This window comes from Bos indicus x Bos taurus, chromosome 15, assembly GCF_003369695.1.
Source record: "Bos indicus x Bos taurus breed Angus x Brahman F1 hybrid chromosome 15, Bos_hybrid_MaternalHap_v2.0, whole genome shotgun sequence".
In the NCBI taxonomy this organism is placed as follows: Eukaryota; Metazoa; Chordata; class Mammalia; order Artiodactyla; family Bovidae; genus Bos; species Bos indicus x Bos taurus.
In genome coordinates this window covers 61008817-61021404 of record NC_040090.1, presented here as the reverse complement: position 1 = coordinate 61021404, position 12588 = coordinate 61008817, and positions in this window count along the sequence as shown.

The window sequence follows — 12588 nt, the reverse complement described above, 5'->3', positions numbered from 1 at the left end:
GCTCCTCTCGCTGGGAAGAGACACAAGGACTCTAACCTTGGGATCCCCACACTGATCTGGAGATTCTGCTGTTACCCATGCCCACCTCTGGACTCAGCCTGGAGGGTCCCCAGGGAGGGGAGCGGGTCCTTCCCGGGGCTCTCACCAGGAAACACCCTCCTTCTCCAGCCTCCAGCCCAGCAGAGTGCTGGGGTGCGGATGCACTGGCTCTGACTGCAGATTGCTCCAAATCTCCTGATTTTGTCCTTGGTTCTCTGCCCTGCTCTGAGGACTGGGCTTTTGAAACACAGAAAACTAATCTTGCCTTCAGAATTAATCACTATTCCCTCCCCGCCAAATTTGCTACCTCCCACTAGGGGGAAGAGAGGAGGATACAAGAAATACCTGGAAAAATATATGAACCAATATCCCCCAATATTATCCTGCTACATTTTGTTTGCAGGGGTCTGCTTGGACCTGAAAGCAGAGTTTTAGGCTCCATCTGCGGAAATCAAAGGTCACCCAAGATTTCATCAAGTTCACACATGACTAATGTTCTCTGGGTCACCCCTAACTCACACCTGTGTCCCCTCTGAATCTGTTCGGTCTGTGTCCATTCTGTTGACCACACCTACTGCCTCCTTCTTATGACACATCAGCTGAGATATAGGATTCAGCCCCATACAGGATTAATCAACACACATGCACTCACTCACACTATCTCCTGTATATGTGTGTGTGTGTGCGTGTGTGTGTGTGTGTGTGCGTGTGTGCGTGTGCGTGTGTGCGTGTGTGTGAGAGACTTCACTGAAAGTTTGCCAGAGATAAAGAAGGGTGTCACTGAGCTCCTGTGCCCTCAAATATACACCAGAACACACTGGAGCCCTGGTCAAGCCCTCTGCCAGCCACCAGCCTCCAGTCCCCCAGGCACCATGACCGGGTCTCTTGCTGTAAAACTCCTCTCAGCCTCTCCGCCACCCTCCTCCTTCCTTCCTCTGAACTGTCCCCTGATCCCCTAGCTCTTCTCACTCTCACGGGCAAGCTGCCCCTGTCTGCCCTGGGGTGGAAAGCCCGCCCTTTCCACCTCCACACCCTCCCTGTAGCAGGCCTGTGGGTACAGGGCTTGGTTTCTTTGGAAGGATGTTACTGCTGTAAAGCACCGTCATTGCTTTTCTTCGCAGAATAAACAAACACAAAACACCTATTTGGTGTGACTGTCAGAGCCAGGAAGAAGGGAGGCTTCCGCTGCCTTCCCCAAGGGGAATTGCTAGGAACATCGCCTAAGGCAGCAAGCCCTCTCTTATCTACTGTATGTGTGGGCCATGCTCTTTGAGGATTACCAAGCAGGGCTTTAATCTCGGCCTGCCTTTCTCTGCCCTGTAGTTTGTGTCTCTTCTTCCTCTCTTGTCCGTGGGTGTCTCCAGGGAATAGAGATAATCTATATTTGTTTAAGAAGGGTTAAGAAAGAAAAGAACGTGTGGCAAAATGATGTGATAATTTCCGACTCACCCACAGAGCTTTTTTAATTGCCATTTATAATCTGGAAGGGACTGTCTTTATCCACCTCCTGAGAATTAGGTGACGCAGGGGACACCGGGGCCCCAGGGAGCAGCCACCGGCAGCACCTGCCTCTTGCTGTCCCCTGGCCATTCCACACTCACCCAGGCCCCCCATCCCGCCCAGGGCTCCTCTCTCACCCCTTCCCTGCCCTTCCCAGCATCAAGCCTTACCTGCTTGGCACCCTTCTTTCTCCCGGGGGCCCTGTTCTCAGCTGGGAAGCTGATAACGGCACTCAGACGATAATGAATGGTAATAAGTTCATGTGTTACCCTCTCTGGGTAGCAGCAACATTTGCATTTTGACAGGGCCTTTCTGGAGAAAAAAAAACCGTCCTTAACAATAACATGACTGGAAGTTGGGGCATCTCAGCACCTGCATCTGGTGGGCCTAAGGGCATATATTTGTGACAAGAGCAGTTTTGATTCCTCAAAACACTCCCCTGTTCCACTCAGAGAGCGAGAACAAGGGGGCTCCTCAGGGACTTCTGGGCAAAAGGCCCTGAGACGGAGGCCTGGGACACAGAGTGACTCCCACCTCGGAGAGAAGGAAGAGACGTCTTGCACACCCAGACACAAATTCCCCAAGATAGAAGGGGGGCGGGGCAGAGGGAGCCCCGGTAGAAGAGAACTGACGTTTCTAGGCCATGAGGGTACCCGCCCCTGCACAGAGAGGCTGGCGAAGGCTCCACAGCAGAGGCTGCTTCCAGGGGTAACGTCTCATCAAACAGACTGTTTCCATGGGGCTGCCTGCCAGCCACCGGGGGGTGGGAGTTGGTGAAATACTAGAGGAGGTGCAGAGGTCTGGGAACCCGAGCAGCAACCGGGCCCACCTCTGAGCTGGGACAGTCTCCTGGCGCTCATGGGGGCTCTGCCTCGGAGCTGGCCACACTCCAGGGTCACCAACACCAGCTGTTCTCAGGGCCTTCAAGCCGGCCACACGGCCTTCCGCGCTCGGATGGGCTGGCTGAAAACAGGGCATGGCGCATGGATGCTGCATCTTAGCCCGGACCCTGCCAACCTCCTTGTGCCTTCTTGCAGGACCAGCTGTCTCAGCCCTGGATGGCATTCCCAGTTCCAGCGAGTTCTCTTCCCACTGCCCTCCTATGGCCCCGCCTCGATACTTGAGATAACCCAGGCTCCCAGGGTTCAGACACCACCCTGCCCAGCCCCAGGCCTCCCTACCCAAGCACATTCCTTTATAGGGGGTTCAGAGAAGCAGCTGCCCACGGCAGAGTGACCCCGGGTGCCAAGCATTTGGCTGCAATGCTTGGAGCACAGGCCTGATTGCATTGCAAAATAAATTCCACTTTCATAAAATAATTCTGAGCGCTGCTGGCTGGCCACACTCTCAGGGGTGACAGGGACCCCTACCACCACAGAGGAAGCAGGACCTGCCAGGCTGCTGCTGCAGGGCAGACCATCCTGTGACCACGGCTCCCGGGGCCCACAACCCCCCAGGCAGGAAGTTCAGCACCACGAGAGGGCATTAGGGTTCCCTGTATCCCCCATGCCACCCTCAGGAGCTCTGTACAAGTGGACCAACCTGCCTATCCTCTAGATTCTGAGGGAGCCTTGTGATAGGGAAACCTTGCTGGGAGCTGAACCGCACTGAGAGAGCCCCAGCTCCATACTCTGCAGACATGAAAATTGCACAGAGCCCAGGCAACAAGTTCCCAGCCTTGTCTCTGTCTCATCTTGACCCGAGACTTCTCATGGGCAAGGTCTGTACTCTCTATGGGACACCCTCCGTGCCAAGCAGGGGAGGGATCAGAATTGAAGCAGACCGGGTGGTTCCAGAGGAGGGAGTGACACCAACAGGTGAAAAGTACAGGTAAGTGATTGCAGCACCATCGGAAGAACTTTCAAGCCAGCAGCTCTCTCTAAAAATAATGGGCTATCTTGGGAGCTAATGAGATCACTGTCCCTAGAGGTGTTCAAGCAGAGGCTCAAAAGCCACCTACAAAAAATAGAACACTCAGCAATCAAGCACAAGCAGATGGTTGGTGAGTTGACTCCTAATGGTTGTTTAAAGGCATAGTGCAGGTAAAAGGTTTCTGATTGGAGGGAAGACTATCGATTCAGTATCGTTACCCCACTTAGAATCACCACACTGGGTTGGGAGGGACGGAAAGGTAAATTAACATTTATTGAAAATCCATAATGGAGTGGACACATTATCTTTAATCTTCACAAGTATGTGAGGTAGGGTTTACTCTTCCCACTTTACAGTGAGAAAAAGAGTTTTCAGAGATGCTAAGAACCTTGTTCAAAGTCGCATTACAGAAACAGACAGCCCGGCGGGTGGGAGTTCAGTCCATGGCAGGTTTAAGTCTTGGGCTGCACTATGATGCCCCCAGCCCTTCCCCATTTCTGGAGATGATAACAATACCGCCTCCACTCTGCACCACCCTACTGAAGTCCCAAACTCCTCTCTGCTTCCATGGAGCGTGGGCTTGTGCCCCTACTTGTCAGACCAGAATCTTCCACTAATGCAGATTCCTCCAGCAGGATTTGTGTGTGGCTGGGCCAGGGCCCCATCGGACAGGGCAGCTGCTGGCACCACCATTAAGGAAGCATCCTAGTCCAGGCGTGGCAAGCGCAGCCTGTGAGGGGTTGTCTAGGAGGCTGTGTTCTCTTCACTATTGCTGCTGCAGTGAGAGGCGTGATGTTGGGTGTCAGGGAAGCTGCCGCTTTGGCAGTTTACAGGCAAATTGCAGTATTGTTTACAGCAGCCCAAGCATCCCTGGGGGCATCTGAGCCCCAGTCATGTAGCAGCTTCCCTAGCCAAAATCACCAGGGTGAACAGTAGTGCGGGGCTGCGTTTGGTGCTGAAAACAGAAGGACCAGCACAGACTCGAGGAGCCACGGGGGGAGCAAAGGGCCAGCAGATCACGCTCCAGGCAAGTTGCCTTACTGGCTAAGGTCACGGCTGATGGAAGCATGGCTTTATGCAGGCTCCATGGCTTTCTGGTGCCAGCAGCTGCCCTGCAGCTTTGTGCAGGCTTTGTGAATGGCTCCTCCATTCCTCCAGCCTGGAGGAATTTAAATGCTGCATTTCACTGACCCTGCTCTCTCTCCACGCACTTGAACCTCTTGGAGAAACTGAGGCCAGCCAGAGCTGAAAAAGATTCGAGAACCTTGCTGCAGCTAGTTCTTGTGGATCTTTTTTGCTCCTTGCTTCACATAAAGGAAACCTGAGGTGGCAAAGAGAGAGGCTTAGCATTCCCAGAAGGCCCACAGAAGCAGCCAGACTTGGCAGACGAGGATAGCAGAGCTCAGGAGAGCCTGCAGGCCCCCAGCCAGGAGACCTGACTTCTCTGGCCCTGCCTCTGTTGGCTTTGACACCTGAGCCTGTGAGCCCTTCCCCTTGTGGAAACTCCCCAGCGGAGACTGTGGCTCCTCCCTCTCCTCCCAGCTCCTCCTTAGCCCCTGCATGCAGGCTTCCTGCCCAGGGTCATCTCTCAGGGTCTGTGTACCTCTCAGGTTCCCCCACCCCACACCCCAGGCCCCCACACTCCCTCCCACCCCAGCACACACAGCTGTCTGTGACTACTCTTCATGGGAGGTGAAGCCGGAAGTCCTAAAGGAGTCCACGCTTTTGGTATTTGCTGCTGATAAAAGGGTGAAAATCCAGCTACTGCAAGTCTGCAGGATCATGCCTGACAGCAGCCCAGAGCAGTGACCTGGCAAGGAAAGGGTTAGCTCGCTGAGAAAAGGTGCTGACAGCAAGTAGCATTTCATCTGCTCAACAGCTGTTCCTTCTGCTCCCTTGAAGTGTCCTGAAATGGGACATGGACCTGATGCCCTGGCCGAGGCCAGGGACTATTTCCAAGTGAAATTCTACCCTGTGGACAGGAAATGTGTTCATTCATTTGCTAAACTTGTCAGCCTGTAACTGAGCTTCCTAACATGCATTTCCACGCGGCAGGGACAAGGCAGGGGGGTGAGCAAGCCGGTTAGAAGTAGGGACACGAATTCATAATCAGGATTTACCAGATCCTCTTAGAGGGAGTCAGCATTTACGTGGCAATGAGATTATTTACAGAGCTATGAGCAACAGCAATAGCTGGTGAAAACACAAACTCAAGAAGCCAGAGAAGGGAGAGGGGGGTGGGGGGCGACCCCCAGAGACCTTGTCATTCCTGGAGCCTGTGGACAAATGGTTTTTGGAGCACGGCAGACATCAGAAACAAATTCATATATCCTTCAGGGACTATTAGTATCTTACATTGGCTCTGAATCTTAAAGCTGGGATTGAAGAGATAATATTTCCTAGATTAAAAAGAACAAGGTTTGGTTTTCTGTTTGTAGCTGAGGATTTTTTTTTCCTTCTTTCTCCCATGTAAAGGTCAGATGATGCTCCAGAAATTTCAAGCCCCTCAAAAACTGAGAAAGAAAGCAGGCTCTACAGGGAGCCCTGGTCTATCAGAACAGTGGAAGCAGCCATCAGAGGGTCTCTCTGGTATTGCAGAGATGTTAGCCCCAAATCTGAGTGGCTCCCCCAAGCCAGAGTGGGGGCCTCCCTGAGCTGGCGACTGGACACCGTCTAACTCCTCCCTCCCCTGGCCCAGATGCCTCACTGGCCGTGGGATTGCACCTCTTTTCAGGGTGAACCTTTCTTGGGTTCTGAGCGCGGAGCAGGGTGGGAAGAGAGAACACTGTGCTGTGTGTCGGCTCCGCGCTGCTGTCTCAAAGCCTCAGACTGAAAGCATCAATAATTCAGACATGCAGATGCTGTAGAGTATTTCCCCTTTTGTCACATTTCTGGCCAATTGATTTCCCCTGGCCACAAACTTGCTGCTTTTAGAGCATCATTAATAACAAATTGAGTCTGGTAAACTCTGCCCTGGGAGGGGGCACTGGCTGCAAGAGGTTTGTGACCTTGTTTCCCCTGAGCAAAGGGGTTCGGACCCGTCCCAGCAGCAAAGCCAGCGCATGTGGGTTGGGAGAGCCCCCTCCCTGGTCCCGCAGTCCCAACTAACCCCTGTCTCCCCACCCCCCACCTTGCCCACCCCCCACGCCCGCCTTGAGAGCAGAGAGACTGGATAGGGGAGGGACACGTGGCCCCTCCAGGCCTCCTGTGTAGTGCCAGAACCTCCAACCAGGGTACTGGGTGAGGGCGAGGAGACTTCAGAACAAGAACACAGGGTCGGAACCCCTGTCTAGGATCCCCACCAGCCTCCACAAGGTCCTGTCTCTGCCGGCTTCCATGTCTGAGCCCCAGGTTACATGGATGAGCGCCAATCAGGGGTCTGAAATGAGCCAACGAGCCGAAAGCTCACCGGGCTGCCACGGGCGCAGCTGCCTTCCACCCCCCACAGGGGGCCTCCCCACTGGGGTCGCTCAGGGTGAGGAAAGGGTGCTGGCCTCCTGGCCCTGCAGGTACCCAGGGTCTGGGGGCGTCTCTGCCCTCCCTCTTCTCCAGAGATTCCCTGCTGGGCACCGCCTCTGAGGTTATGGCCCCTGGAGGGCCCTCACAAAAGTCTGTTGCGTGAGTACGTGAACGATAAAAGGATCTGACAACTCACAGTGAGTGAAGAGTTGCCTCAGACTCTGGGTTTACAGCTAGAGGTGGGGGCTTCGGGCAGCTTGGGAGAATGGTTTAAAGGGGGTGGGGGTGGTTGCCTGGGGGTGGTCCCCGAGACCTGACAAGATGGCTAGAGCCCGTTCACCTCCGTAAGGCGGATCCTGTTTACCCCCCCAGCGCCACCCCCTGCCCCAATACACACATCATTGCTGAGTAGACCGCCCTCAGGATAGGTGTCCACAACGAGCAGTAGAGAATCCTGCCCTGAGCAGCGGCCCCTGTCAGAGAAGAGGGAGCAGGCCCGTTCCCCTAGCCCTGGGCAGGGTCATCTCCAAGGTGTGTGTGCCAGGAAGCCCCTGCCTCATCCTTCACCACTCACACCCACAGCACCTCCCTCATCCCACGCCACCCACTGCGAGCCAGAACTCTCTCGAGCATCCATGTTACATGGAGGTGGTAATCCAAGTAGGGGTGAGCCGTCTCACATTTCTGCTTCTTTCACCAGCGTGGTGAGCGCGGACTCCAGGGCAGATGAGGGTCCTTCCGGAGGGCTCCGCTCTGCTGATCACAGGACTGAAGCCTCCCTGCGCCCACCTGGCCCCACGGTTTATATCCCTGGAAATCTCCTGGTTGGCCTGATATTGATTTAGCTCTTTGAAAAGGAGTCAGCAAGAAATACACACGCCACAGCCCTGTAATAGAATCTGCTCTTTGCAGCTGTAGCAAATGCTCCTCACAGCTGGGTCCGTTCGGAACAGGGCTCCCCAGTGTGGGCCCCAGGGCGCAAGCTGCCTGCTGTAGCCAGTCTTCACCTTACAAGACCACGGGGCCCGGCTCTGCTGGGCAGCTTGTCACAGTGTTTTATGGGCAGGATAAATATTTGTGTTATATTCGCACGCACAGCTTGGAACCCAAACCCACTTTACGGCTAGGCTTGGAGAGATTGGAAGGCTGTGTCAGTGCCAGCTACAGGGAGATGTACTTTCCTGACGGCTTTACAAGAAAACACTTTGGGCTGGAGGATTAAGAGTGTTAGTGGGCTTGGATGGCCAGAGCCCAAAGCCATAGATTTCTCCAGCCCAGCTTCCCTTCCCAAATGTGTTGACCTCATGCACCTGAGAGAGAGAACGTCACAGTGTTAGTCGCTTAGTCGTGTCTGACTCTTTGTGACCCCATGGACTGTAGCCCGCCAGGCTTCTCTATCCATGGGGATTCTCCAGGCAAGAATCCTGGAGTGGGTTGCCTTGCTCTCCTCCAGTGGATCTTCTCAACCCGGGGATGAAACCCAGGTCTCCCTCACTGCAAGCAGATTCTTTACAGTCTGAGCCACCAAGGAGGTGCCCCATGCACCTAAGGGTACACAGTTATGCTGGAACACCTCACCCTTCCCCTCTTTCCGTGAGTAGTCTGTTTCAGTGGATGTTAGAGCTCAGAGGGCCTGTTAGGTCATCTAGCCCAAGTGAAACAACTGAATCTGGAGAGGTTGACTATTTTGCCTAAGATCAGCTAGCCAGTAGTGATTCTCTTTTCATGAGTTTCTTAAGAAAGTCTTCTTTTTCTAAACTTCAGAGGTTTTCCTAGACTTCAATTAAAAAAATTTTTTTTAATTATTTTAGTTTTTATTTTTAGCATTTCTAGAAGGGATTAGACCCTTAGAAATGTCCTGTATTGAGCAGAAGGGTAAAGCTAGTGACGTTTTCATCCACATCCCATAGCCTCTGTTCTGTTGACTACGTTTCTATTTTCACGTTCTCCCAGTCTTTTCCCTAGGAAGAAGCTGACTTTTATTAAGCACTTGATATAGGCCAAGTTGTTTGCAATTTACACGAGGCAAATTACATATGAGGAAAGCATTGTTATTCCCATTGCATGAGTAACCACAGCATTGGGTCAAAAGGACCCATGTTGTTGTTCAGTGGCTAAGCCATGTCCAACTCTGTGACCCCATGGATTGCAGCACTCCAAGCTTCTCTGTCCTTAACTATCTCACAGTTTGCTCAAACTCATGTCCACTGAGTCGGTGATGCCATCAAACATCTCATCCTCTGCCTCCCCCTTCTCCTGCCCTCAATCTTGCCCAGTGTAAGGGTCTTTTCCAGTGCGTCAGCTCTTTGCATCAAGTAGCCAAAGTATTGGAGCTTCAGCTTCAGCATCAGTCCTTCCAATGAATATTCAGGACTGATTTTCTTTAGGGTTGAGTGGTTTGATCTCCTTGCTGCCCAAAGAACTCTCAGGAGTCTTCGCCAGCACCACAACTCAAAAGCATCAATTCTTTGGCACACAGACTTCTTTATGGTCCAACTTTCACAAACACGCATGACAACTGGAAAAGCCATAGCTTTGACTATACAGACCTTTGCTGGCAAAGTGATGTCTCTGCTTTTTAATATGCTGTCTAGGTTGGTCATAGCTTTTCTTCCAAGAAACAAGCGTCTTTTAATTCCGTGGCTGCAGTCACCATCCACAGTGATTTTGGAACCCAAGAAAATGAAATCTGTCACTGTCTCAATTTTTTTCCCCATCTATTTGCCATGAAGTTATATTCAAAAGGCAAACTTTGTTTATTTGCCACTATTCCTTTAAACTTGCTCAATAGTTCTTTCCCTTGTCTCTAGATAACATTTCTGACATTTTTGTTTATTCTTAGAGACTATAAGTCACTTTAAGTCACCAACACAGTACCTAAACTCAATAATTTGAGGTGTCCAGTTCAATGTACAAAGATACAGTGATTAGGACATTAAGTTTTTGCCATGAGAACAAATGACCCTAAAAGCTCAGTGATCCGTGCATACGTTTTACTTCTGATTCATCAGCGTGCAGTGGAGGTGGGCAGACCTTCCCAGAGAGCTGTCTTCCACGTGGTGACTCTGGGATCTAGGCCACTTTGATCTTGTGGTTTCACGTCTCTCAGGGAGAGATCCCAGAGAATCCCACAGGGACCTTTCTGTGTTTCCATCTGGATATGACACATCATTTTTATTTGTGTGTCTTTCCCCACAACCCATCATACTGTCCTACCTAACTTCAGGGGGGCTGAGAAGTGGGCCTTGGAAGGAAGGAAAGCGAAGAGAAAGTGGTAACATACGACATTGTCTCTGTCATTAAAGATAACCCTTCTCCCTCCTGCCTTAACTTCAGCCGGCTCCTGCCAAAGAACAAGAGAGCTGTCAGCATCCTTCATCTTCTCAGTCACCCCTCTCTGCTCAGCACCCTCCTCTGACCCCTCTGGGTGTGGAGTGATGGGGAGGGAGGGCAGGTGAGAAGAGCAGGAAAGTTTTCTCTTGACAGGAAGGACCTGCAGTGAAACATCGTCAAGGGCCCTGGGGCTGGAGGGTGTCTAAAGCTGGCTTCCCTCTTGTGAGTGTCCTCTTGGCTTGTCGGATGCCCCACTGGCAGCCGCTGCTGGCATCCCCATGATTCAGACTCTGCATCACGTTCCCAATGGCCACCCACCCCCAGGCCCACTCCAAGAAGAATCTCCCCATGGGATTTCCATTACAACCCCCTCAGGCATTTGCAGTGGATTCAGGCCAGATCTCTCTCCCATCAGTGCCTATAGGGTCCATACAAAACACCCTTGTCTCTTTTGCTCTCATAAACCCCAACATACAGTCCAGCCCCAATGCAGTGGCAACTTCGTTAGCTTCACAAAGAATACAGTGGCCTGTCGGGCCTTCTTGCCTTTGAAGTTTTATGAGCAGGAGCCAGACGCCAGTGTCCTGGGTCCCCTAACTGTGGGAAAATAACAAGCACTCCAAGTGGTGCTTTCCTGTGACTTGAGGTGCAGGAAAGGAACCTCTACTGTTCCCCCTTGAGGGGAGGGGAAGCTCCAAGCATGGCCTCCTTCAGGCATCCTCATCTAAAATCCTCTTGGTTTCCAACAATCGGATAATATGTGATTTCCTCATTGTGGGTGAGGGATTTTGAGAGTTGTGATAATGGATTTCCAGATAGCTCTTTTATAAATTCTGCATGTAGCCTAGTGTGCTTCGATCAATTTAACACTCTGTAATAAAAGTGACAGATGCTTAATCAACTCAAGTTGTTTGAAGCAAAATGGAGGATTTAATGTAAGAACATTGGGATGTCTTCTGGAACCCAAGAGCAGGTTCCTAAAACCCAGCTGGAGTTTAGGAATGACTAACCAGGGGCTCACATTTCCTCAGGACTCTCTCTGCATCTTGAATCACTCTTATTTCTTGGTCTCTGCTTCATGCTGTCCTCTCTCTCTGCAAGTTACTTCCTTAACTTCTCCAGTCTGGTTATAGGAAACATGGCTACAGGCAGCTCCCAAGATACATATCTCATTGTCTAGCCTCAAAAAGAGAGAACTTCCACTCTTTCAGGCCAAAGAACAAAAAACCAGGGCAAAGACACATATTTCATTAGTCAACATGCTCACCTCAACCAATTAGCTCCACTTGGGTGCAGGAACTCATTGTCACATGGCAGCTCCTCAGGCAACCTGGTTGCTGCCTGAGATAAAAAAAATCTCAGAAGAAGGTGGCAGGTGCTAGGAGCCCCCTGGGCACATTTCCAACTGTTCAGTCATTTGTGAACTTGTGCTATTGTGCCTGGTGGCTCAGACTCTAGATCTAGTAGGATTGGAAGGTAGTGATGGGGTTCTGGTTTATGCAAAAGTCCACAGGAACAGCCAACATAGTCAACAAAAGGGTCCAAAATGCAGTACTTTGATGCAATCTCAAAATCAATAGAATGATCTCTGTTCGTTTCCAAGGCAAACCATTCAATATCACAGTAATCCAAGTCTATGCCCCGACCAATAACGCTGAAGAAGCTGAACAGTTCTATGAAGACCTACAAGACCTTCTAGAACTAAGACCCAAAAGAGATGTCCTTTTCATTATAGGGGACTGGAATGCAAAAGTAGGAAGTCAATAAACACCTGGAGTAACAGGCAAATTTGGCCTTGGAGTACAGAATGAAGCAGGTCAAAGGCTAATAGAGTTTCGCCAAGAGAACGCACTGATCATAGCAAACACCATCTTCCAACAACAAAAGAGAAGACTCTACACATGGATATCACCAGATGGTCAACACCGAAATCAGATAGATTACATTCTTTGCAGCTAAAGATGGGGAAGTTCTATACAGTCAGCAAAAACAAGACCAGGAGCTGACTATGGCTCAGACCATGAACTCCTTATTGCCAAATTCAGACTTAAATTGAAGAAAGTAGGGAAAACCACTAGACCATTCAGGTATGACCTAAATCAACTTCCTTATGACTATAAAGTGGAAGTTACAAATAGATTCAAGGGGTTATATCTGATAGACAAAGTGCCTGATGAACTATGGATGGCGGTTCATGACATTGTACAGGAGGCAAGGATCAAGATCATCCCCAAGAAAAAGAAATGCAAAAAGGCAAAATGGTTGTCTGAGGAGGCCTTTCAAATAGTTGTGAATAGAAGAGAAGCAAAGGCAAAGGAGAAAAGCAGAGATATCCCCATTTGAATGCAGAGTTCCAAAGAATAGCAAGGAGAGATAAGAAAGCCT